We start from the raw sequence: 23613 nt of genomic DNA, 5'->3' as shown, positions 1-23613 counted from the left end.
ACATCATAGACCGAACCATGTCTAAGAGAGTTTGTTACGATGTTCGGACACACCATTGCGCTGTGGTGTTCCCGGCGGTGTCAACTGTGAAAGTATTCCGCATTTCTTTAAATGCATGCCAAACTCATAACTCAGATATTCGCCTCCGCGATCAGAACGTAGAAACTTAATCTTCTTGTTACGTTGATTTTCTACTTCACTTTGGAATTCCTTAAACTTCTCGAAAGTTTCGGACTTATGTTTCATAAAGTAAATATACCCATATCTCTACTCAGATCATCCGTGAAGGTTAGAACATAACGATAACCACCGCGCGATGCTACGCTCATTGGTCCGCACACATCGATATGTATGATTTCCAATAAGTCTGTAGCTCGCTCCATTGTACCAGAAAATGGAGTCTTAGTCATTTTTCCCATTAGACATGCTTCGCATCTATCAAGTGACTCAAAGTCAAGTGACTCAAGAAGTCCATCGGAATGGAGTTTCTTCATGCGTTTCACTCCAATATGACCAAGACGACGATGCCACATATAAGTAGAATTATCATTCAATTTAATTCTCTTAGCATCTATGTTATGAACATGTGTATCACTACTATCGAGATTCAACAAGAATAAACCATTCATCTCAGGTGCATGGCCATAAAAGACGTACATTACTCATATAAATCGAACAACCATTATTCTCTGACTTAAACGAATAACCGTCTTACATTAAACAAGATCCAGATATAATATTCATGCTCAACGCAGGTACCAAATAACAATTATTGAGGTTTAAAACTAATCCCGAAGGTAGATGTAGATGGAGCGTGCCGACGGTGATCACATCGACCTTGGATCCATTTCCAACGCGCATTGTCACCTCGTCCCTCGCCAGGCTTCGTTTATTCAGCAGCTCCTGTTTCGAGTTACAAATGTGAGCAACCGAACCAGTATCAAATACCCAGGCACTACTATGAGAACCAGTAAGATAGACATCAATAACATGTATATAAAATATACCTTTCTTTTTGACGTGGCCGCTCTTCAGATCGGCCAAGTACTTGGGGCACTTCCGCTTCCATTGCCCCTTCTCCTTGCAGTAATAGCACACAGTATCAGGCTTAGGGTCAGCCTTAGGCTTCTCAGGAGGCGCATCAGCTTTCTTGTCGCCCTTCTTGAAGTTGCCCTTCTTGTTAGGCTTGCCCTGCTTCTTGAAACTGGTGGTCTTGTTGACCATCAACACTTGGTGCTCTTTCTGTATCTCAATTTCAATAGATTTCAGCATGGAGAAGAGTTCAGGTAACTCTTTGTTCATGTTCTACATGTTGTAGTTCATCACGAAGTTCTTTTAACTAGGTGGCAGTGATTGGAGGACACGATGAATGCCCAGCTGGTTAGGAATCACAATTCCCAAGTCACTAAGCGTCTTCGCATGCCCAGACATTTTGAGCATGTGCTCGCTAACGGAGCTGCCCTCTTCCATCATGCAGCCAAAGAAGTGTTTAGAGGCCTCATAGCTTTCCACAGCCGCATGAGTTTCAAAGATGGCTTTTAGCTCATGGACCAGCTCATAAGGGTCGCGGTGCTCAAACCGTTTTTGGAGCTCCGCCTCTAGGCTGCACAGGATGGCACACTGAACTTGAGAGTACTGATGGCGTGTATTTCACACGTTCGTTGGGCAACCCCAAGAGGAAGGTATGATGCGCACAGCAGCAAGTTTTCCCTCAGAAAGAAACCAAGGTTTATCGAACCAGGAGGAGCCAAGAAGCACGTTGAAGGTTGATGGCGGCGGGATGTAGTGCGGCGCAACACCGGAGATTCCGGCGCCAACGTGGAACCTGCACAACACAACCAAAGTACTTTGCCCCAACGAAACAGTGAGGTTGTCAATCTCACCGGCTTGTTGTAACAAAGGATTAACCGTATTGTGTGGAAGATGATTGTTTGTAGAGAAAATAGTAAAACAAGTATTGCGAGCAGATTTGTATTTCGAGTATTAAAGAATGGACCGGGGTCCACGGTTCACTAGAGGTGTCTCTCCCATAAGATAAAAGCATGTTGGGTGAACAAATTACGGTCGGGCAATTGACAAATAGAGAGGGCATAACAATGCACATACATGACATGATAAGTATAGTGAGATTTAATTGGGCATTACGACAAAGTACATAGACCGCCATCCAACTGCATCTATGCCTAAAAAGTCCACCTTCAGGTTATCGTCCGAACCCCCAATACTATTAAGTTGCAAAGCAACAGACAATTGCATTAAGTATGGTGCGTAATGTAATCAACAACTACATCCTCGGACATAGCGCCAATGTTTTATCCCTAGTGGCAACAGCACAACACAACCTTAGAACTTTCTTTCACTCGTCCTGGTGTCAATGCGGGCATGAACCCACTATCGAGCATAAGTACTCCCTCTTGGAGTTAAAACTAAAAACTTGGCCGAGCCTCTACTAGAAACGGAGAGCATGCAAGATCATAAACAACACATGTATAATAACTTGATAATTAACATGACATAGTATTCTCTATCCATCGGATCCCGACAAACACAACATATAGAATTACGGATAGATGATCTTGATCATGTTAGGCAGCTCACAAGATCCAACAATGAAGCACAATGAGGAGAAGACAACCATCTAGCTACCGCTATGGACCCATAGTCCAGGGGTGAACTACTCACTCATCACTCCGGAGGCGACCATGGCGGTGTAGAGTCCTCCGGGAGATGAATCCCCTCTCCGGCAGGGTGCCGGAGGAGATCTCCGGAATCCCCCGAGATGGGATCGGCGGCGGCGGCGTCTCGGTAAGGTTTTCCGTATCGTGGTTTTTCGCATCGGGGGTTTCGCGACGGAGGCTTTAAGTAGGCGGAAGGGCGAGTCGGGGGCCGGACGAGGAGGCCACACCATAGGGCGGCGCGGGCCCCCCTTGGCCGCGCCGCCTTGTGGTGTCGCCACCTCGTGGCCCCACTTCGTATGTTCTTCGGTCTTCTGGAAGCTCCGTGGAAAAATAGGCACCTGGGTCTTCGTTTCGTCCAATTCCGAGAATATTTCGTTACTAGGATTTCTGAAACCAAAAACAGAAGAAAACAGGAACTGGCACTTCGGCATCTTGTTAATAGGTTAGTTCCAGAAAATGCACGAATATGACATAAAGTGTGCATAAAACATGTAGGTATCATCAATAATATGGCATAGAACATAAGAAATTATCGATACGTCGGAGACGTATCGAGCATCCCCAAGCTTAGTTCTGCTCGTCCCGAAGCGAGTAAAACGATAACAAAGATAATTTCGAAGTGATATGCCATCATAACCTTGATCATACTATTTGTAAACATATGTAGTGAATGCAGCGATCAAAACAATGGTGATGACATGAGTAAACAAGTGAATCATAAAGCAAAGACTTTTCATGAATAGTACTTCAAGACAAGTATTAATAAGTCTTGCATAAGAGTTAACTCATAAAGCAATAAATCAAAGTAAAGGTATTGAAGCAACACAAAGGAAGATTAAGTTTCAGCGGTTGCTTTCAACTTGTAACATGTATATCTCATGGATAATTGTCAACATAGAGTAATATAACAAGTACATTATGCAAATATGTAGGAATCAATGCACAGTTCACACAAGTGTTTGCTTCTTGAGGTGGAGAGAGATAGGTGAACTGACTCAACATAAAAGTAAAGAGAATGGTCCTTCAAAGAGGAAAGCATCGATTGCTATATTTGTGCTAGAGCTTTTATTTTGAAAACATGAAACAATTTTGTCAACGGTAGTAATAAACCATATGAGTTATGAAAATTATATCTTACAAGTTGCAAGCCTCATGCATAGTATACTAATAGTGCCCGCACCTTGTCCTAATTAACTTGGACTACCGGATCTTTGCAATGCACATGTTTTGACCAAGTGTCACAATGGGGTACCTCCATGCCGCCTGTACAAAGGTCTAAGGAGAAAGCTCGCATTTTGGATTTCTCGCTTTTGATTATTCTCAACTTAGACATCCATACCGGGACAACATGGACAATAGATAATGGACTCCTCTTTAATGCATAAGCATGTGGCAACAATTATTATTCTCATATGAGATTGAGGATATATGTCCAAACTGAAACTTCCACCATGAATCATGGCTTTAGTTAGCGGCCCAAAGTTCTTCTCTAACAATATGCATGCTCCAACCATGAAGGTGGTAGATCTCTCTTGCTTCGGACAAGACGGACATGCATAGCAACTCACATGATATCCAACAAAGAATAGTTGATGGCGTCCCCGAAACATGGTTATCGCTCAACAAGCAACTTAATAAGAGATAAAGTGCATAAGTACATATTCAATACCACAATAGTTTTTAAGCTATTTGTCCCATGAGCTATATATTGCAAAGGTGAATGATGGAATTTTAAAGGTAGCACTCAAGCAATTTACTTTGGAATGGCGGATAAATACCATGTAGTAGGTAGGTATGGTGGACACAAATGGCATAGTGGTTGGCTCAAGTATTTGGGATGCATGAGAAGTATTCCATCTCGATACAAGGTTTAGGCTAGCAAGGTTATTTGAAACAAACACAAGGATGAACGGTACAGCAAAACTCACATAAAAGACATATGGTAAACATTATAAGACTCCATACCGTCTTCCTTGTTGTTCAAAACTCAATACTAGATGTTATCTAGACTCTAGAGAAACCAAATATGCAAACCAAATTAGCAAGCTCTAAGTATTTCTTCATTAATGGGTACAAAGTATATGATGCAAGAGCTTAAACATGAGCACAACAATTGCCAAGTATCAAATTATCCAAGACATTTTAGAGTTACTACATGTATCATTTTCCAATTCCAACCATATAACAATTTAACGAAGATGAAACTTCGCCATGAATACTATGAGTAGAGCCTAAGGACATATTTGTCCATATGCAACAGCGGAGCGTGTCTCTCTCCCATAAAGTGAATGCTAGGATCCATTTTATTCAAACAAAACAAAAAACAAAAACAAACCGACGCTCCAAGCAAAGTACATCAGATGTGGCCGAATAAAAATATAGTTTCAGGGGAGGAACCTGATAATGTTGTCGATGAAGAAGGGGATGCCTTGGGCATCCCCAAGCTTAGACGCTTGAGTCTTCTTAATATATGCAGGGGTGAACCACCGGGGCATCCCCAAGCTTAGAGCTTTCACTCTCCTTGATCATATTGCATCATACTCCTCTCTTGATCCTTGAAACCTTCCTCCACACCAAACTCGAAACAACTCATTAGAGGGTTAGTGCATAATAAAAATTCACATGTTCGGAGGTGACACAATCATTCTTAACACTTCTGGACATTGCATAAAGCTACTGGACATTAGTGGATCAAAGAAATTCATCCAACATAGCAAAAGAGGCAATGCGAAATAAAAGACAGAATCTGTCAAAACAGAACAGTCCGTAAAGATGGATTTTATTAGGCCACCAGACTTGCTCAAACGAAAATGCTCAAATTGAATGAAAGTTGCGTACATATCTGAGGATCATGCTCGTAAATTGGCGTAATTTTCGGAGCTACCTACAGGGAGATAGACCCAGATTCATGACAGCAAAGAATTCTGGAACTGCGCAGTAATCCAAATCTAGTACTTTCTTTTCTATCAAAGACTTTACTTGGCACAACAAAACATAAAACTAAGATAAGGAGAGGTTGCTACAGTAGTAAACAACTTCCAAGACACAAATATAAAACAAAAATACTGGAGTAAAAACATGGGTTGTCTCCCATAAGCGCTTTTCTTTAACGCCTTTCAGCTAGGCGCAGAAAGTGTATATCAAGTAACATCGATAGATGAAGCATCAACATCATAATTTGTTCTAATAATAGAATCATAAGGTACCTTCATTCTCTTTCTAGGGAAGTGTTCCATACCTTTCTTGAGAGGAAATTGATATTTAATATTACCTTCCTTCATATCAATAGTAGCACCAACGGTTCGAAGAAAAGGTCTTCCCAATATAATGGGGCAAGATGCATTGCATTCAATATCCAAGACAACAAAATCAACGGGGACAAGGTTATTGTTAACCATAATATGAACATTATCAACTTTCCCCAAAGGTTTCTTTTTAGCATTATCGACGAGATTAACATCCAAATAACAATTCTTCAATGGTGGCAAGTCAAGCATATCATAGACTTTTTTAGGCATAACGAAATACTTGCACCAAGATCACATAAGGCATTACAATCAAAATCTTTGACTCTCATTTTAATGATGGGCTCCCAACCATCCTCTAGCTTTCTAGGAATAGAAGTTTCAAGTTTTAGTTTCTCTTCTCTAGCTTTTATGAGAGCATTTGTAATATGTTTTGTGAAAGCCAAATTTATAGCGCTAGCATTGGGACTCTTAGCAAGTTTTTGCAAGAACTTTATAACTTCAGAGATGTGGCAATCATAAAAATCTAAATCATTACAATCTAAAGCAATGGGATTATCATCCCCAAGGTTGGAAAAAATTTCAGCAGTTTTATCACAAGCAGTTCAATGAGCTTTAGCGAGTTCGAGTAATTTTGCGCGCTTTGCACTAGGAGTAGAAGCATTGCTAACACCAATTATTTTACCATTGATAGTAGGAGGTGCAGCAACATATGAATCATTAGCATTGCTAGTGGTGGTAATAGTCCAAACTTTAGCTACATTTTCCTTTTTAGCTAGTTTTTCATTTTCTTCTCTATCCCACCTAGCACGCAGTTCAGCCATTAATCTTATATTCTCATTAATTCTAACTTGGATGGCATTTGCTGTAGTAGTAATGTTATCATCTAAATCCTCAGAGTTTAGCAGCCATTTTATTAATTAAAGAAGATTGTGATGCGAGACATGTATGAGATTCGGTTTTCGACATCAGCAAGTTTAGTTTGCAACCCCGAGATCTCCCTATTCAGATTTTCAAGTTGATTCCCTATATTCTTCAACAAGGTAGATTGCTCATTCATTGTTTTAGTAAACAATTTATTTTGCTCATATTGTGATTGCATGAAGCTCTTAGTGGATCTTTCAATTTCCAACATCTTCTCTTCATTAGGTGAAACATATCTACCATGAGAATTACCATTAGCAGGATATGGCCTAGAATCATTATAATTGTTATTTTTAATGAAATTCACATCAACATATTCTTTTTGAGCAACCAATGACGCTAACGGAACATTATCATAATTAACATTAGGCCTACCATTTGCAAGCATAGACATAATAGCATCAATCTTATCACTCAAGGAAGAGGTTTCTTCGACGAATTTACCTTCTTACCTTGTGGAGCTCTTTCCGTGTGCCATTCAGAGTAATTAACCATCATATTATCAAGGAGCTTTGTTGCTTCACCAAGAGTGATGGACATAAAGGTACCTCCAGCAGCTGAATCCAATAAATTCCGCGAAGAAAAATTTAGTCCTGCATAGAAGGTTTGGATGATCATCCAAGTAGTCGAGTCCATGGGTTGGGCAATTTTTAACTCGAGAGATTTCATTCTTTCCCAAGCTTGAGCAACATGTTCATTATCCAATTGTTTAAAATTCATTATGCTACTCCTCAAAGATATAATTTTAGCAGGGGGATAATATCTACCAATAAAAGCATCCTTGCATTTAGTCCAGGAATCAATACTATTCTTAGGCGAGAGATAGCAACCAATCTTTAGCTCTTCCTCTTAATGAGAAAGGGAACAATTTTAATTTTATAATGTCACCATCTACATCTTTATATTTTTGCATTTCACATAGTTCAACAAAATTATTGAGATGGGCAGCAGCATCATCAGAACTAACACCGGAAAATTGCTCTCGCATAACAAGATTAAGTAAAGCAGGTTTAATTTCAAAGAATTCCGCTGTAGTAGCAGGTGGAGCAATAGGTGTGCATAAGAAATCATTATTATTTGTGCTAGTGAAGTCACACAACTTAGTATTTTCAGGGTTGGCCATTTTAGCAATAGTAAATAAAGCAAACTAGATAAAGTAAATGCAAGTAAACTAATTTTCTTGTGTTTTTGATATAGCAAACAAGACAGCAAATAAAGTAAAGCTAGCAACTAATTTTTTTGTGTTTTGATATAAGTGCAGCAAACAAAGTAGTAAATAAAATAAAGCAAGACAAAAACAAAGTAAAGAGATTGAGAAGTGGAGACTCCCCTTGCAGCGTGTCTTGATCTCCCGGCAACGGCGCCGGAAAATATGCTTGATGGCGTGTATTTCACACGTTCGTTGGGCAACCCCAAGAGGAAGGTATGATGCGCACAGCAGCAAGTTTTCCCTCGGAAAGAAACCAAGGTTTATCGAACCAGGAGGAGCCAAGAAGCACGTTGAAGGTTGATGGCGGCGGGATGTAGTGCGGCGCAACACCGGAGATTCCGGCGCCAACGTGGAACCTGCACAACACAACCAAAGTACTTTGCCCCAACGAAACAGATGAGGTTGTCAATCTCACCGGCTTGCTGTAACAAAGGATTAACCGTATTGTGTGGAAGATGATTGTTTGCGAGAGAAAATAGTAAAACAAGTATTGCAGCAGATTTGAATTTCAGTATTAAAGAATGGACCGGGGTCCACAGTTCACTAGAGGTGTCTCTCCCATAAGATAAAAGCATGTTGGGTGAACAAATTACAGTCGGGCAATTGACAAATAGAGAGGGCATAACAATGCACATACATGACATGATAAGTATAGTGAGATTTAATTGGGCATTACGACAAAGTACATAGACCGCCATCCAACTGCATCTATGCCTAAAAAGTCCACCTTCAGGTTATCGTCCGAACCCCCTCCGAGTATTAAGTTGCAAAGCAACGGACAATTGCATTAAGTATGGTGCGTAATGTAATCAACAACTACATCCTCGGACATAGCGCCAATGTTTTATCCCTAGTGGCAACAGCACAACACAACCTTAGAACTTTCTCGTCATCGTCCCGGTGTCAATGCGAGGCATGAACCCACTATCGAGCATAAGTACTCCCTCTTGGAGTTAAAACTAAAAACTTGGCCGAGCCTCTACTAGAAACGGAGAGCATGCAAGATCATAAACAACACATGTATAATAACTTGATAATTAACATGACATAGTATTCTCTATCCATCGGATCCCGACAAACACAACATATAGAATTACAGATAGATGATCTTGATCATGTTAGGCAGCTCACAAGATCCAACAATGAAGCACAATGAGGAGAAGACAACCATCTAGCTACTGCTATGGACCCATAGTCCAGGGGTGAACTACTCACTCATCACTCCGGAGGCGACCATGGCGGTGTAGAGTCCTCCGGGAGATGAATCCCCTCTCCGGCGAGGTGCCGGAGGAGATCTCAGAATCCCCCGAGATGGGATCGGCAGCGGCGGCGTCTCAGTAAGGTTTTCCGTATCGTGGTTTTTCGCATCAGGGGTTTCGCGACGGAGGCTTTAAGTAGGCGGAAGGGCAGAGTCGGGGGCCAGACGAGGGGGCCACACCATAGGGCGGCGCGGGCCCCCCTGGGCCGCGCCGCCTTGTGGTGTCGCCACCTCGTGGCCCCACTTCGTATGTTCTTCGGTCTTCTGGAAGCTCCGTGGAAAAATAGGCACCTGGGTCTTCGTTTCGTCCAATTCCGAGAATATTTCGTTACTAGGATTTCGAAATCAAAAACAGCGAGAAAACGAGAAGCGGCACTTCGGCATCTTGTTAATAGGTTAGTTCCAGAAAATGCACGAATATGACATAAAGTGTGCATAAAACATGTAGGTATCATCAATAATATGGCATAGAACATAAGAAATTATCGATACGTCGGAGACGTATCAAGTACCGAATGACCCGAGTCTCGTAAACATTCTTTACGTCACATGGCGGAACCAGTCGGTGAAGTTGCTACCGTTTCTCTTAAGCTTTTCTTTCTCTAGGAACTGGTTAAAAGTGATGGAGGAGGACGCCATGATCTACAACATATTTGCAAAAGAGTTTAGACTAAGTTTATGATAAATTGAGTTCAATTTTAATTCTTAAATTAACTAGGTGAACTCCCACTCAAAACAACATCCCTCGCATTGTCTTAGTGATTACACGAACCAAATCCACTACACCAAGTCCGATCTTCACGAGAAAAGATGTAGCTTTAAAGGCGAACACTCAAAGTGTTCATCATATCATTCATATGACTCATGCTCTACCTTTCGGTATCCCGTGTTCTGAGACCATGTTTGTACATGCTAGGCTCGTCAAGGCAACCTTAGTATCCGCGCGTGCAAAGCTCGGCTTGCACCCGTTGTATGCACATGTAGAATCTATCACACCCGATCATCACGTGATGCTTCGAAACGACAAGTCTTAGCAACGGTGCATACTAAGGATGAACACTTTATTATCTTGATATTTTAGTGAGAGGGATCATCTTATAATGCTACCGTCGCGATCTAAGCAAAATAAGATGCATAAAGGATTAACATCACATGCAATTCATAATGTGTGATACGATATGGCCTTTCTTCTTGTGCTTTTGATCTCCATTTCCAAAGCACGGATATGATCTCCATCATCACCAGCATGGCGTCAAGGTCAGTGGCGCCACTTCATGGTTGTCCATCACTTATAGCTACTATAATAACTACTTGAAATAAAGCTATTACATGATGAATAGACACGCATGTCTTTAACAAAAATTAAAGACAACCATTAGGCTCCTGCCGGTTGCCATAATACAATAATGAACATCTCATACATCAAATATAATCATCATCACATGGCCATATCACATCACCAAACCCTGCAAAAACAAGTTAGACGCCTATAATTTGGTTTGCATATTTTACGTGGTTTAGGGTTTTCGAGTGAGATCCAATCTACCTACGAACATGAACCACAACGGTGATACTAGTGTTGTCAATAGAAAGAGAAAATTAGATCTTCACTATGGTGGGAGAGACGAGACACCCGCAAAGCCACTTATGCAATACAAGTTGCATGTCAAGCGTGGAGCAAGTCTCATGAGACGCGGTCATGTGAAGTTAGCCCGGGCCGCTTCATCCCACCATCCCGCAAGATGCAAAGTGCACTAACTAAAAAAACAAAAGCATCAACACACACAAAACCATTATGTTCTACTCGTGCAACAGATCTATGCATAGATATGGCTCTGATACCACTGATGGGTTCGTTGGATAGAAAACAAAAAAATTCCTACCGCAAAGACGAATAAATCCAAGATCTAATCTATGGAAAAGCCAAGATCTAATCTACAAGATCGGAGCAACGAGATGGAGATGAGACTAACCCTCGAAGATTCCAAAGCCTACGATATTAATCTCGTTGTTGGTGTAGACGATCGTCCCCGGTGCTGCAATCCGGCAGCACTTCTGTACTCGGTCGCGCGTACGGTGTCGATGAAGCCCTTCCTCTCCACGTTCCAGCGGGCAGCGGAGGTGTGGTAGATCTCCTCCAAGTTCCAGCAGCACGACGGCGTGATGGTGGTGGTGGAGGAAGAAAAGCTACAGGGCTTCGCCTAAGCCGGACCAGCGTATGGTGGAGGAGAGAGGCGGCCAGAGGAGGGGACAATGGATGGGATGGTGGCCGACCATCCCCTCCCCTCTTTATATAGGGGGCCAGGTCGGTGGGGTGGTCCCCTTTCCCATCTAGGGTTAGGGGGGCGGCGGCCAAGTGGGGGGAAGAGGGATTTCTTCCCCCCAAGTTGATCCCCCCTAGGGTTTTGGGGAAACCCTAGGGGTTTGGCCGGCTGGGCCTTGAGGGGCATGTGCCCCTGGCCCATCAGGCTAGGGAGCACCCCCTCGGCCCATGCTAGGCCTCCTAGGGTCGTGGGCCCACTGGTGGGACCCCCGGAACCTTCTAAAACCTTCCAGATCATCCACCGGAAAAATCCCGAACTTTTACCGAAACCTAGAAATCAACTTCCCTTATATGAATCTTATTGTCCGGACTATTCCGGACCTCCTCGTGACGTCATGGATCCCATCCGAGACTCCGAACAAACTTCGTCTCCACACCATATTCAAATCTACTTATGCGACATCGAATCTTAAGCGCGTCACCCTACGGTTCGCGAACTATGGAGACATGGTCGAGACTCCTCTCCGAGCAATAACCAATAGCGGGATCTAGAGATCCATAATGGCTCCCACATATTCAACGATGACTTAGTGATCGATTGAACCATTTACATACGATGCCGATTCCCTTTGTCACGCGATATTTTACTTGTCCGAGGTTCGATCATCGGTATCTCCATACCTTGTTCAACCTCGTTACCGACAAGTACTCTTTACTCGTACCGTGGTATGTCATCTCTTGTGATCTTAATCACATGCTTGCAAGCTATTCAGACGACGTGCCACCGAGAGGGCCCAGAGTGTACCTATCCGTCATCAGGATGGACAAATCCCACTATTGATCCATATGCATCAACTCACACTTTTTGAATATAACCACCCATTTACGCAATGGCGTTAGATGTAATTAAAGTACCCTTCCGATGTAAGTGATTTACATGATCTCATGGTCGAAGGACTTAGGCAACTATGTATCGAAAGCTTATAGCAAATTAAACTTAATGACTTGATCTTATGCTACGCTTATTTGGGTGTGTGTCCATTACATCATTCAACTAATGACATAACCTTGTTATTAATAACATCCAATGTTCATGATCACGAAACCATGATCATCCATTAATCAACAAGCTAGTTATACAAGAGGCTTACTAGGGACTTCTTGTTGTTTACATAACACACATGTATCAATGTTTCGGTTAATACAATTATAGCATGGTATGCAAAAATTTATCATAAACACAAGATATTATAATAACCACTTTATTATTGCCTCTTGGGCATATCTCCAACAGATGCGTCGCCCCGCTGGAGGTGGTGTCAGACGCATTTCCGGTCCGCGGTCGCTCAGCGTCCGTTTATGTCGCGCCGCTGAAGATACCCTAAAAAGACCTTCACAATGTATTACCCATACATTTTCCATATACAGGAGAAAGTATATATATATTTTGATGATAGGTGAATATTTCCAGACGGAGAGTTGATTTGGATACCACTGGATGCTCAGTTTGCCATGAATATTTTGAGAATGGAGGGTATTTGGTTCCTTTGGTGCAAGCATGCTAAACACTTCTCTTTCGGTTAGGCTCAAATCAATGCCAACTTATACGCTGAGCTTTTTGGTTATGGATTGGTTTGGTTTCCAATTAGCTATCTAGGAAGTTTGATATATTTTTGGAGGCTTACATATGCTGAATGAAAATACGTCGACAAGAGATTTTAAAACCGCCTCATTAGTTGGAAAAAAATTACTATCACCGGGAAAAGATTAGTGCTCATTAATTTAGTACTTACCAATATGATGGTGTACATGATTTTCTTCTTCCAACTTTTCAAGGAAGTCTTGCATAGATTGGATTATTTCCAATCAAGATTCTTTTAGTAAGGTCATAGTGAGAAAAGAAATATCGACTTAGAAAATAAAGTGCCGTTTGCGGCCCAAAAAATCAAGAAGGGCTTAGCGTTCACGATCTTGAGGTTAAGAACAAGGCTCTTCTGGGTAAATGGCTGGCCAAGGTAATTACCGAAGACGGGTTTTGGCAAACCATTCCGATGAGCAAATATGTTGGTTCCGTGCGATATCTCAAGTTACTGAAACATGGGGATTCACATTTTAGGCTGGCCTTATAGCGATAAAGATGTTTTTTTCCCATATGGTTCTTTCTGTATTAAGGATGGATTTTAGGTAAAGTTCTGGGAGGATAAATGGTTAGAAAATACTACGCTCCGAGAATAATATCATGCTCTTTACAACATCGTTCGTCCCAAAGGGGACACCTTAGCTAAGGTAATCGAAACTTTTCCACCGAATGTGACGTTGAGAATAGATATAGTTGGGCCCCGGATTGCATCTTGGAATGCATCCGCTACAAAGTTTATCTTCCGTCCAGTTGACGCATGGGGCGGATGAGTTTAGAGTGGCAAATTCTTCGTGGCTTCTATGTTTAGAGTTTATTCAACCATTACACTCGCTAGTTAACAATAAAAAAATTTGGAAGATGAAGATACCGCTGAAAACTAAGCCGCACGGTATCTTCGTCGAGAGGTCATCCTCGCTAAAGACAACCTTACAAAACACAAATGGTAGGGAAGTAAAAAATATGCTTTTTATCATCACGATGAGACAATAAAACACATATTCTTCTAGTGCCAGTTTGCATGGTCTACATGGTCAATCATCCAAATAGGTTATAATTTATACCCTCTACGTAGTGTTGCAATATTTTCAGCAATTGGCTAAATGGGTTAGACCATAGGTTAAGTACTTATTAGGACGTGAGCGTGTGTCGTTATTTGACCGGTTTGGCTATGTAGAATGACAAGGCTTTTAACGATAAAAATTGTTCTTTATTGCAGGTTATCTACTTGTGTGCGCTATGCTCCGTTCATGGTCGCCTTTTTGGGTATAGAGAATTGCAATCTCTTTACATATGTGTCTACGGGTACAAAGAGTTGAAAATCGTTGTGTCTGCACTGCATATCCGGATCAATCTATGAAAGCAAAGGATTGACGACTTGCCCCGCGAAGACCACTACGCCGCTGAGGTCCTCCTTGATGAAAGGGTGGTCGGCGACGAAGTCCACGACTTGAACCGGCGTCCTCATCGGCGTCGGGCAGGTGAAGCCTCCAACGACGGCGGTCACCACGGCCGCCTCGGTCCCTTCCTCGTTCACCTCGACGAAGGCCTGGTGGAAGACGGCCAAGAAGACGAGCGGCGCCGCCGGGTTTAGCATCTCCGAGAAGTCGGCGCGGGGGTCGAACGGCATGCGCAGGCCGAGGTCTTTCAGCAGGGCCGTCGCGTCCGTCTTGCACGACACGGTGAAATTGGGCACCTTGAAGGTGCCCACGGACCTGGGTCATCAGGCTCGACCGCTCGAGGAGTCCTCGAGCAGCGCCGGGTTGGACCCCAGCGATCTGCAGCAGGGCCTGCAGGCCATGGCGCTCGTTCGGGAGGTAGATGTACATGGAGAAGCACCGTCGGCTGAGGCTCTCGCCACCGCGGCCGCGGCCGAGCGCGTACGGGAGCCTGAGCACCTTGTAGCCGGAACGGCAGGCGATGTACTGCGGCTCGCCGCTCGACATGAAGAGCGCACGAACGTGGTGGCCGAAGGCGTGCAGGTAGAAGGTGCCGTCCAGCGTGCGCCGGGGGTCGAACTTGCTGCGCCAGGCGCCCCATCGTGTAGCTGTCGATGGAGCCTCCGTGATCCACCCCGCCGTCACGCTCTCGAACCACTGGTTGATCTGGGTTCTTGCTTCCTCGGGCTGCAACTCTGCAAGCATCCAAGAGTTCAGGAGTCAGGACACGAAGGAAATTTGGAGTCGAGCACTGCGACGAACGAATTCCTGCTCAAAAGCTGCAGTGATCCAGAGGGGGCGGGACTCACCATGGCTTTGAAGGACGTCGTGCGCGCCTGGGAGCGGTAGTGCTCGGAGACGACGGCGTGAGGCGCATCGCAACATCGACCCACACGCTGTTGGCGAACCGCACCGTGGGCCCCCGTCGTCGCTGGTGTTAGTTTGATCTCCACGTCTCGACCCAACGGTCGTACGACACTGTCTCGCGCCCTGATCCAGGGCGCGCAACCACGTATGGTTGGTGGGCCTCTGTCGTCAGCGCCATATAAAAGAGGTGGGGGCCGGGACACGGACGCCAAGGTTCGTCCGCAGCCATCCTCCTCACCGACACACCAAACCCTAGACCATCCGATATGGTGAGGCGATATAGCGACGAGTAAGCTCTACCGACACCGCCGCCACCTCTTCGTCGCCGCCATGGCGAGCTCCTCGACGAACAAGCACGATGGTATGAACACTACTGCCCCCTCTAGTTTTCATCCCGGTTAGCCCTGTACTCGCTAGATCAGTAGCTATAGGTCCTAGCGGTGCTAACAATGGTATCAGAGCATGTTTAGTTGTTGATCTAGTTGAGGTAGCAACCCAAACCGGGATAGAATCAAAACCTTAACCCTAGATCGGTAATAGCCCGAGTAGAACAAGCACAACGCATCATGAAATAGATAAGAAAGAAAAGAACATAGAGGGAGGCGGCACACCCGCCGCCTCCACCTACCGGCGTAGCTCCGGGAAGGGCCCTCCGCAGAGGCGCCGCGCAAGGGCACCGTAGCTAATCCACTCGACGGCAGCCCGCCCACCCGCAAGGGGAACACGCGCACCGGCGAGAGGGTCGGCCACGGCGTCGCGATCTCCCTCCACGACGGCCCCTCGGCGGCCGCATCGCCCTTGTCTCCTCGCGCCGCCGTCGTGGGTGAGGGTGAGAGGCGAGAGGGAGAGAAGGAAAGAATGAAGGGGGTAGGGTTTCGGGGTTTCTCCCGGACTGTTTTGTTCGGCCGACTCCAGTGGACAACCGTCCGATGCGATCCGACGGCCAGCAGATTCCAGGAGCCGTTTCGGGCGAAGGGAGAGAGAGAAGAGGCCGTGGGCCGGAGGCTTGACGCGGCCCAGCTAGCACCGCATCTCGTTTTCGGCCCGTGCGCGGTTTTCTTTTTAAGAGAGAGTGACAGAGCCCATCTGGGCTGTTTTGGCATGTTTTGCTTTTGTTTCTAGTAATTGTTTTCTGTTTTTAGTTTCTGGAAATAATTTAGTAATATGAATAAAGTGAGATATGGAATTTTTCCAGTGGGTTAAAATTCGAAAATTAAGTTAAGTTTAATTAAGTTGAAGTCATATTTATTGTTTCCTAATTTAATTGGAACCAACGGGGAAATTGAATTAGTAAATGAGAGTCAATTTTGAGTATGATGATTTTATTTAATGACCAACGTTGTTAATAAAATTGTATTCCGCAAGATTCAGAGTTATCATTATTGGTTCTATTTCTTCCCAACGGTGATGTAGAATTGATATTGAAAAGTGCCATGTTTTGATTTGACCAACATTAAATTGACTCATTTTGATGGAAATTTTGTTTCGGGAAATCATATGAGTTTTATCTTGGCTATTGAGCCCCTCAATGGAGGGAACTATGGCTCATGGCGAGAGAAGATTGAGGTGGGGCTTGCTTTGCTTGACCTCGACTTAGCACTGATAGAGGCTTGTCTCGTAGAACCTAAGGACCCCGTGAGGGGCGACAAAGAAAGTGAAGTTGACTTCAACAAAAGGGTTCTTGACCATGGACCAAAAAGAATGAAGTACGATCTTGATCGTGCTAAGTGGGACTCGTCCAACGTAAAGTGCTTGATGGTGATCAAGAGCTCCATTTTGGAGGCTATAAGGGGAGCAATCCCACGATGTGACACCACCAAAGTGAGTACCTCAAAAAGGTAGAGAGTCGAGTTCATCGGGTCTTCCAAGGCCTATGCTAGCACTCTCATAAGAAAACTTGTCACTACAAAGTACGTTGGTGGTGGAGTAAGGCATCACATATTAAGGATGAGCCATATGTCTTCCAAGCCGAAGTCTATAGAGATGGAGATTCCGAACAGCTTCATCATCCATCTGATCTTTGCCTCACTCCCAAAAGAATTTGACACCTTTGTTGTGAACTACAATGCACAACCAGAAAAGTGGGCCATTGAGAAGATGGTTGCCATGTGTGTGCAAGAAGAAGAGAGGATCAAGGGGCAATGTGGTGATTCTGTCAATTACCTAAGCCCATCCAAGAAGAGGAACTTTCAGAGTTCCAAGCCACAAGGGAAACCTCGTGGAATCCTCCTTCTGCTAATCCGCATGAAAAGGCTCAAGATCACCAGCCCGCATGAGGAAGTGGCCAAGGACACTTGCAAGTGGTGCAAGGAAAAGGACCACTACCATAAATACCGTGTGGCATTCCCGAAACATCTCGTGCAAGAAAGGTGAGGATTTAATTACATTTGTAGATGAATCCTTATTTTTAAGTTATGCAAAATCTACTTGGTGGATTGACTCGGTGCAACCGTTCATGTTGCAAATTCATTACAGTGGATTCCGTATGAGACAGACCTCGCAAAGAGGAGAAAGATGTATTAAAGTAGCAAACGGCGCTCCAAGCGTAAGTCGAAGCCATTGGAGATCTCCCATTAGTATTAGCAAATGGCTTTGTACTTTTATTATTAGATATGCTTTATGTACCCTTTTTGCATCGGAACTTAATAAGTGTATCGCGCTTAGATGATGATGGTTTTGCTTGCCATTTTGGTATGGTCAATGTAAGATCAAGTTTAATAATGAGATTGTTGGTCTTGCCTTCAGACAAGACAAACTTTATTTGTTGTCACTTTGTGATGAGAATGTGAATGTTTTAAAAGCTGATAATGAGAATGTCTCCACATCCCCGAATGAAAATAATAAGCGAAGAGAATTGATGAAATCTCTTCGAAATTATGGCACCGTTGTTTAGGCACATATTTTGAGGGGGGAATAGAACGCTTAGTAAAAGAATCAATCCTTTCGCCTATGGAATTTTTGAATTTAGAACAATGCATCGATTGCATTAAAGGAAAGTTTATAAAGAACATTAAGAAGGGCGCCAAAAGAAGCACATGAGTTTTAGAAATAATTCATACGGATATATGCGGTTCGTTTTCCGTGAAATCCGAGGATGGCTATGATTCCTTCATAACATTCACGGATGATTATTCGCGTTATGGTTATATTTATCCAATTAAAGATCGTTCGTAAGCATTGGATAAATTCAAGATATTTAAGGTCTGAAGTAGAAAATCAGCATAGCATAAAGATTAAAGTAGTAAGGTCTAACCGTGGTGGTGAGTACTATGGTCAAGACACCCCATATGGCCAAGTTCCTAGACCGTTTGCAAGGTTTCTACGAGAACATGGTATAGTTGCCCAGATATTCTACACCGGGCGAGCCTCGATGAATGGAGTAGTCGAAAGTCAAAACCGTACTCCGATGGATATGCTTGAAAGTGCATGGAGCCCCCATGTGTGGTTTTGGTAATTAATGACAATCCCTATGGACTAATGTTTGCATTGATTTATATTTGTAGGAGTTGTCCATAGGAAATTCTTGAACCATTTGTTGGCTTCAAGGTTGCAATAAGAAGAATTTGATGAAGGATATCAAGTGTCAAGTATGTCTTGAAGATGAAGATGAAGTGAGCCCTCAAGTTACTTCAAGACATCAACATGATGAAGAATGAAGAATGAAGTGCAAGTTCAAGATGAGCCAACTCGAAGAGTTCATAAGCTTGAAGCTTGCCATGGAGAAATGAAGTGCAAGTTCAAGATGAGCCATCTCGAAGCGATCCTTTGCTTGAGTCTTGCCATCCATATGGTGATCATGGATATGTGAAGATGCGCTGAAGAATAAACTCTCCCATGGTGGATTATGGGGGAGCAATCCACATGGTGGTCATGGTTATGTGAAGATGCACCGAAGAAGAAGCTCTCCCATGGTGGATTATGGGGGAGCAATCCATAAGACTTCGTCAAGCAAGCACAATCAAGAAAGGCGTTCCATCTTGTTGAGGTCAAGATCGTCATCATCGAGCTCAAGTGGAATGCGCAAGTATAAGGTTTGCTCTTGATAGGGTTTCTTTCTCACCGGTCTCATAGTGTAGTTGGAGACCGGTTTATAGTTTAGTTGCCGTACTATCAAGAGGGCTCTCGAGTGAGTAACTCGATCGTATCGTTCGGAGAGAGCTCAAACCTTTGCATCCTTGCATCATATTTCTTGGTTGTTATTTGGATCTTATCCATGTGATGTTTTAGAGCTTGTGCTTATTCTCATGACAAGCTCTAGTTCATCGAAAACGGATTTCGCATAGACAACTTGTTGCATTTTCAAGGTTGGAGGTTTTCACCTGTATGTCTTTTTTAGATAGATCAAACCTTTCATCATTTGTTTCTATCCTACATTGTTGGATTATGATGGTTCCCTGCATGATCTTGTAGAGCTTGTTCCTAGCTTTAAAAAAGCCCAAGATCATCAAAATCGGAGTCCGGATGCTGAAGTTATGCCCGTTTCAGCTTGATGTTTCGCTCAGCTTTCAGGGGGCGGATATTCCGCCCATGTTTGGGGCGGATAATCCGCCCCCCCCCAAAATCCGGCTTAGAAAAATCCGGCCAAATATCCGACCCCTCATCGCGAGCAGCTTTTCTCATGTCCTTAGTCGTTTTTGGGGGCGGATATTTTGCAAATATCCGGCCCGGAAAATCCGGCCTGAGCACACCCAAACGGTCATATTTCGATGGGAGGGGGTATTTAAGCCCCCTTCTTCCTCCTTGGGCAGCTACCTCTTCCCCTTTGTGCTCTCCACCATTGTTGACCTTGAGAGCTTGCCATATCTCTCTACTCCTCCTATACTTCTTGAATCTTTTTGAGGGAAAAGGAAGAGGAGATCTAGATCTACATTTCTACCAATCAAATCCCTCTCTTGTGAGGGGAATTCACTAGATCTAGATCTTGGAGAAATTTGGTGTTCCTCCTCTTATTTGTTCTTCCTCTCTTATTCCCCCAATAGCTTTTGTAGCTTTGTTGGAATTTGAGAGAGAAGGACTTGAGCATCTTTGTGGTGTTCTTGCCATTGCATTTGGTGCATCGGTTTGAGTTCTCCGCGGTGATTCGTGGTGGTGAAAGCAAGAAGGTTGTTACTCTTGGGTTCTTGGAACCCTAGACGGATTCTACGCCTTTGTGGCGATTTGTTGGGAGCCTCCAATTAAGTTGTGGATGTGTGCCCCAATCTTTGTGTAAGGCCCGGTTTCCGCCTCGAAGGAAATCCCTTAGTGGAACCGTGACCTAGGCCTTTGTGGCGAGGGTCACCGGAGATTTAGGTGAGGCGCCTTCGTGGCGTTCGGTGTGTGGTGTGAGTACCGCATCTTGGGATGAGGCCTTTGTGGCGTTGGTGTGCATCGAGCAACCACACCTCAAGGTGAGCCTCTTGTGGCGTTCGGGAGCACTAAGCAACCGCACTCTCCACCTGGAGATTAGCACTCGCAAGAGTGTGAACTCCCGGGATAAATCATCGTCTCCCCGCGTGCCTCGGTTATCTCTATACCCGAGCTCTTTACTTATGCACTTTACCTTGTGATAGCCATCGTGCTTGAAGTTATATATATCTTGCTATCACATACTGGCTTGTATTGCTTAGCATAAGTTGTTGGTGCACATAGGTGAACCATTGCTTAGAATAAGTTGTTGGTGCACATAGGTGAACAATAGTATATAGGCTTTGGGCTTGACAAAGTAAACGCTTGTTTTATTCCGCATTTGTTAAGCCCATCTCGTAAAAGTTTTAAATCGCCTATTCACCCCCCTCTAGGCGACATCCGTGTCCTTTCAATGTCTGAGAAGCATATTAAGTTACTCCACTTTACCTAGTTAGTTTGTGGATGGAGGCGTTAAAAATAGCTATTCACATACTTAATCGAGTTCCTAGTAAGTCGGTGTCTAAAGCACCATATGAGTTGTGAACTAGTCGAGAACCTTCACTCAATTATTTGTGAGTGTGGGGATGTCCAATCGAGGCTAAACTCTTTAACCCGAACATTGGGAAATTAGATCCTAAGACAGTAAGTTGCCATTTTATTGGCTATCTAGACAAGTCGAAAGGTTATCGTTTCTATTGTCCATACAGACTCACTAAGTTTGTAGAAACGAGACACGTTGTGTTTCTGGAGGATGAGATGATCAGGGGGAGCACGGTATCCCGAGAAATCAACCTTGAGGAGAAGCGGGTGTATGCACCCACTCCGATGATCGAGGAACCATTTTTCTCGATACCTGTTGCTGCTGCACCGACACAGGACAATGTCACTGCGACACATGTTGTTAGTTCTCTTGTGGTAACAGCGAATGAAAATAGAGAGAATGTTACCACACATGAGGAAGAGATGCAACAACCCCACATAGAAAGTGCGCCAGATGTTGAAAACCTTAGAAGGTCTCAAAGAGCAAGAAAGCCACTGCCGATTTTGAGATCTATGTCAGTGAAGAAGTTCAAATGGAGGGTGATCCCACCATATTTGAAGAAGCCTCGAGAAGTGCTCATTCATCGAAGTGGCTTGAAGTCATGGTTGATGAAACGAGATCAATGAGTAGCAACAAAGTTTGGGATTTAGAAGAAATTTCTAAAGGAGCCAAAACAATGAGGCTCGTAAATGGGTCTACAAAACAAAGTGTGACTCTAGAGGGAATGTTGAAAGATATAAAGCACGACTTGTTACTGAAGGGTTTCACTCAAAGAGAAGTAATAGACTATAATGAGACATTTTCTCCGGGCTCATGTAAGGATTCTTTTAGAATTATAATGGCTTTAGTGGCACACTATGATTTAGAGTTGCATCGTATGGATGTAAAGACGGCCTTCTTAAATGGAGACTTGGAGGAAAATGTTTACATGGCACAACCCAAGGGTTTTGTCGTGGAAGGAAAAGAACATATGGGATGCCATCCGAAGAAATCCATTTATGGATTAAAACAAGCCTCCAGTGCAATGGTACTTGAAGTTCCATGAGACAATTAAAAGTTTTGGGTTTAATGAGAATAGAGAGGACAATTGCGTATATGCAAAGTTTAAGAAAGGGAAATTCATTTTCCTTATCCTATATGTGGATAACATCCTATTTGCTAGTAGTGATGTTAGTCTACTATTGGAGACGAAGAAGTTCTTGTCCTCGAACTTTGATATGGAAGATCTTGGTGAAGCTTCATTCGTTCTAGGAATTGAAATTCATCGAGATAGACATAGAGTGGTTTTAGGATTATCGCAAAAGGCATACTTAGATAAAGTTCTAAAGAAGTATGGTATGCATGCGAGTAATTCCACGCCTGCCCCTATAGTCAAGGGCGATAGATTTGGAAATTTTCAATGTCCCAGGAACCAATATGAGATCGATCAAATGAAAGCGGTTCCATATGCTTCAGTTGTCGGAAGCCTAATGTATGCTCAAGTATGTACACGCCCTGACTTAGCTTTTGTTACTGGGGTACTTGGCAGATTCCAAAATAATCCAAGAATAGATCACTGAAAAATGGTGAAGAAGGCATTGTGTTATGCGCAAGGCACAAAAGGCCTCATGCTAACATACGGAAGAACTCGATTCCCTTGAGATAGAAGGGTATTCGGATGCGGACTTTCAGGGAGATGTAGATGAAAGAAAATCCACATCGGGTTATGTATTCACTCTCGCAGTGGAGCTATATCGTGAAAAAGCTTCAAGCAATCTATCACAACACTGTCCACGATGGTTGCTGAGTATGTAGCATGTTATGAGGCCTCGGGGCAGGCAAACTGGTTAAAGAAAATTATACCCGGGTTGAGAGTGGTAGACAGCATTCAAAGACCACTTAGGATGTACTGCGACAATGAGCCGACGAGTATTTTATGCTCACAACAATAAGTCAAGTGATGCTGCCAAACACATTGAGATCAAGTATTATGTTGTGAAAGATAGAATTCAGGATCATACCATAAGTTTAGAGCATATAAGCACAAAGAAAATGCTCGCAGATCCGCTTACAAAAGGCTTACCACCCGCAGGTTTTCAAGTGAACACGTAGCCGGCATGGGTTTACTGAAAAGCCTATGATACCCGGATATTAAGGGCCTAGAGGAAGAATTTGTTTTAAAATGGAA

The 23613-nt window shown here is 43.6% G+C and overlaps 1 pseudogene; it reads right to left on the bottom strand.

Annotated features, from left to right (window-relative positions):
• Positions 1–14568: 14568 nt before the first annotated feature.
• On the bottom strand, positions 14569–17376 carry LOC124647554 (annotated as a pseudogene).
• Positions 17377–23613: the final 6237 nt, after the last annotated feature.

The sequence above is a fragment of the Lolium rigidum genome, chromosome 4 (genome assembly GCF_022539505.1).
Source record: "Lolium rigidum isolate FL_2022 chromosome 4, APGP_CSIRO_Lrig_0.1, whole genome shotgun sequence".
Lineage (NCBI taxonomy): Eukaryota > Viridiplantae > Streptophyta > Magnoliopsida > Poales > Poaceae > Lolium > Lolium rigidum.
This window is presented reverse-complemented; position numbering and strand designations above follow the sequence as displayed.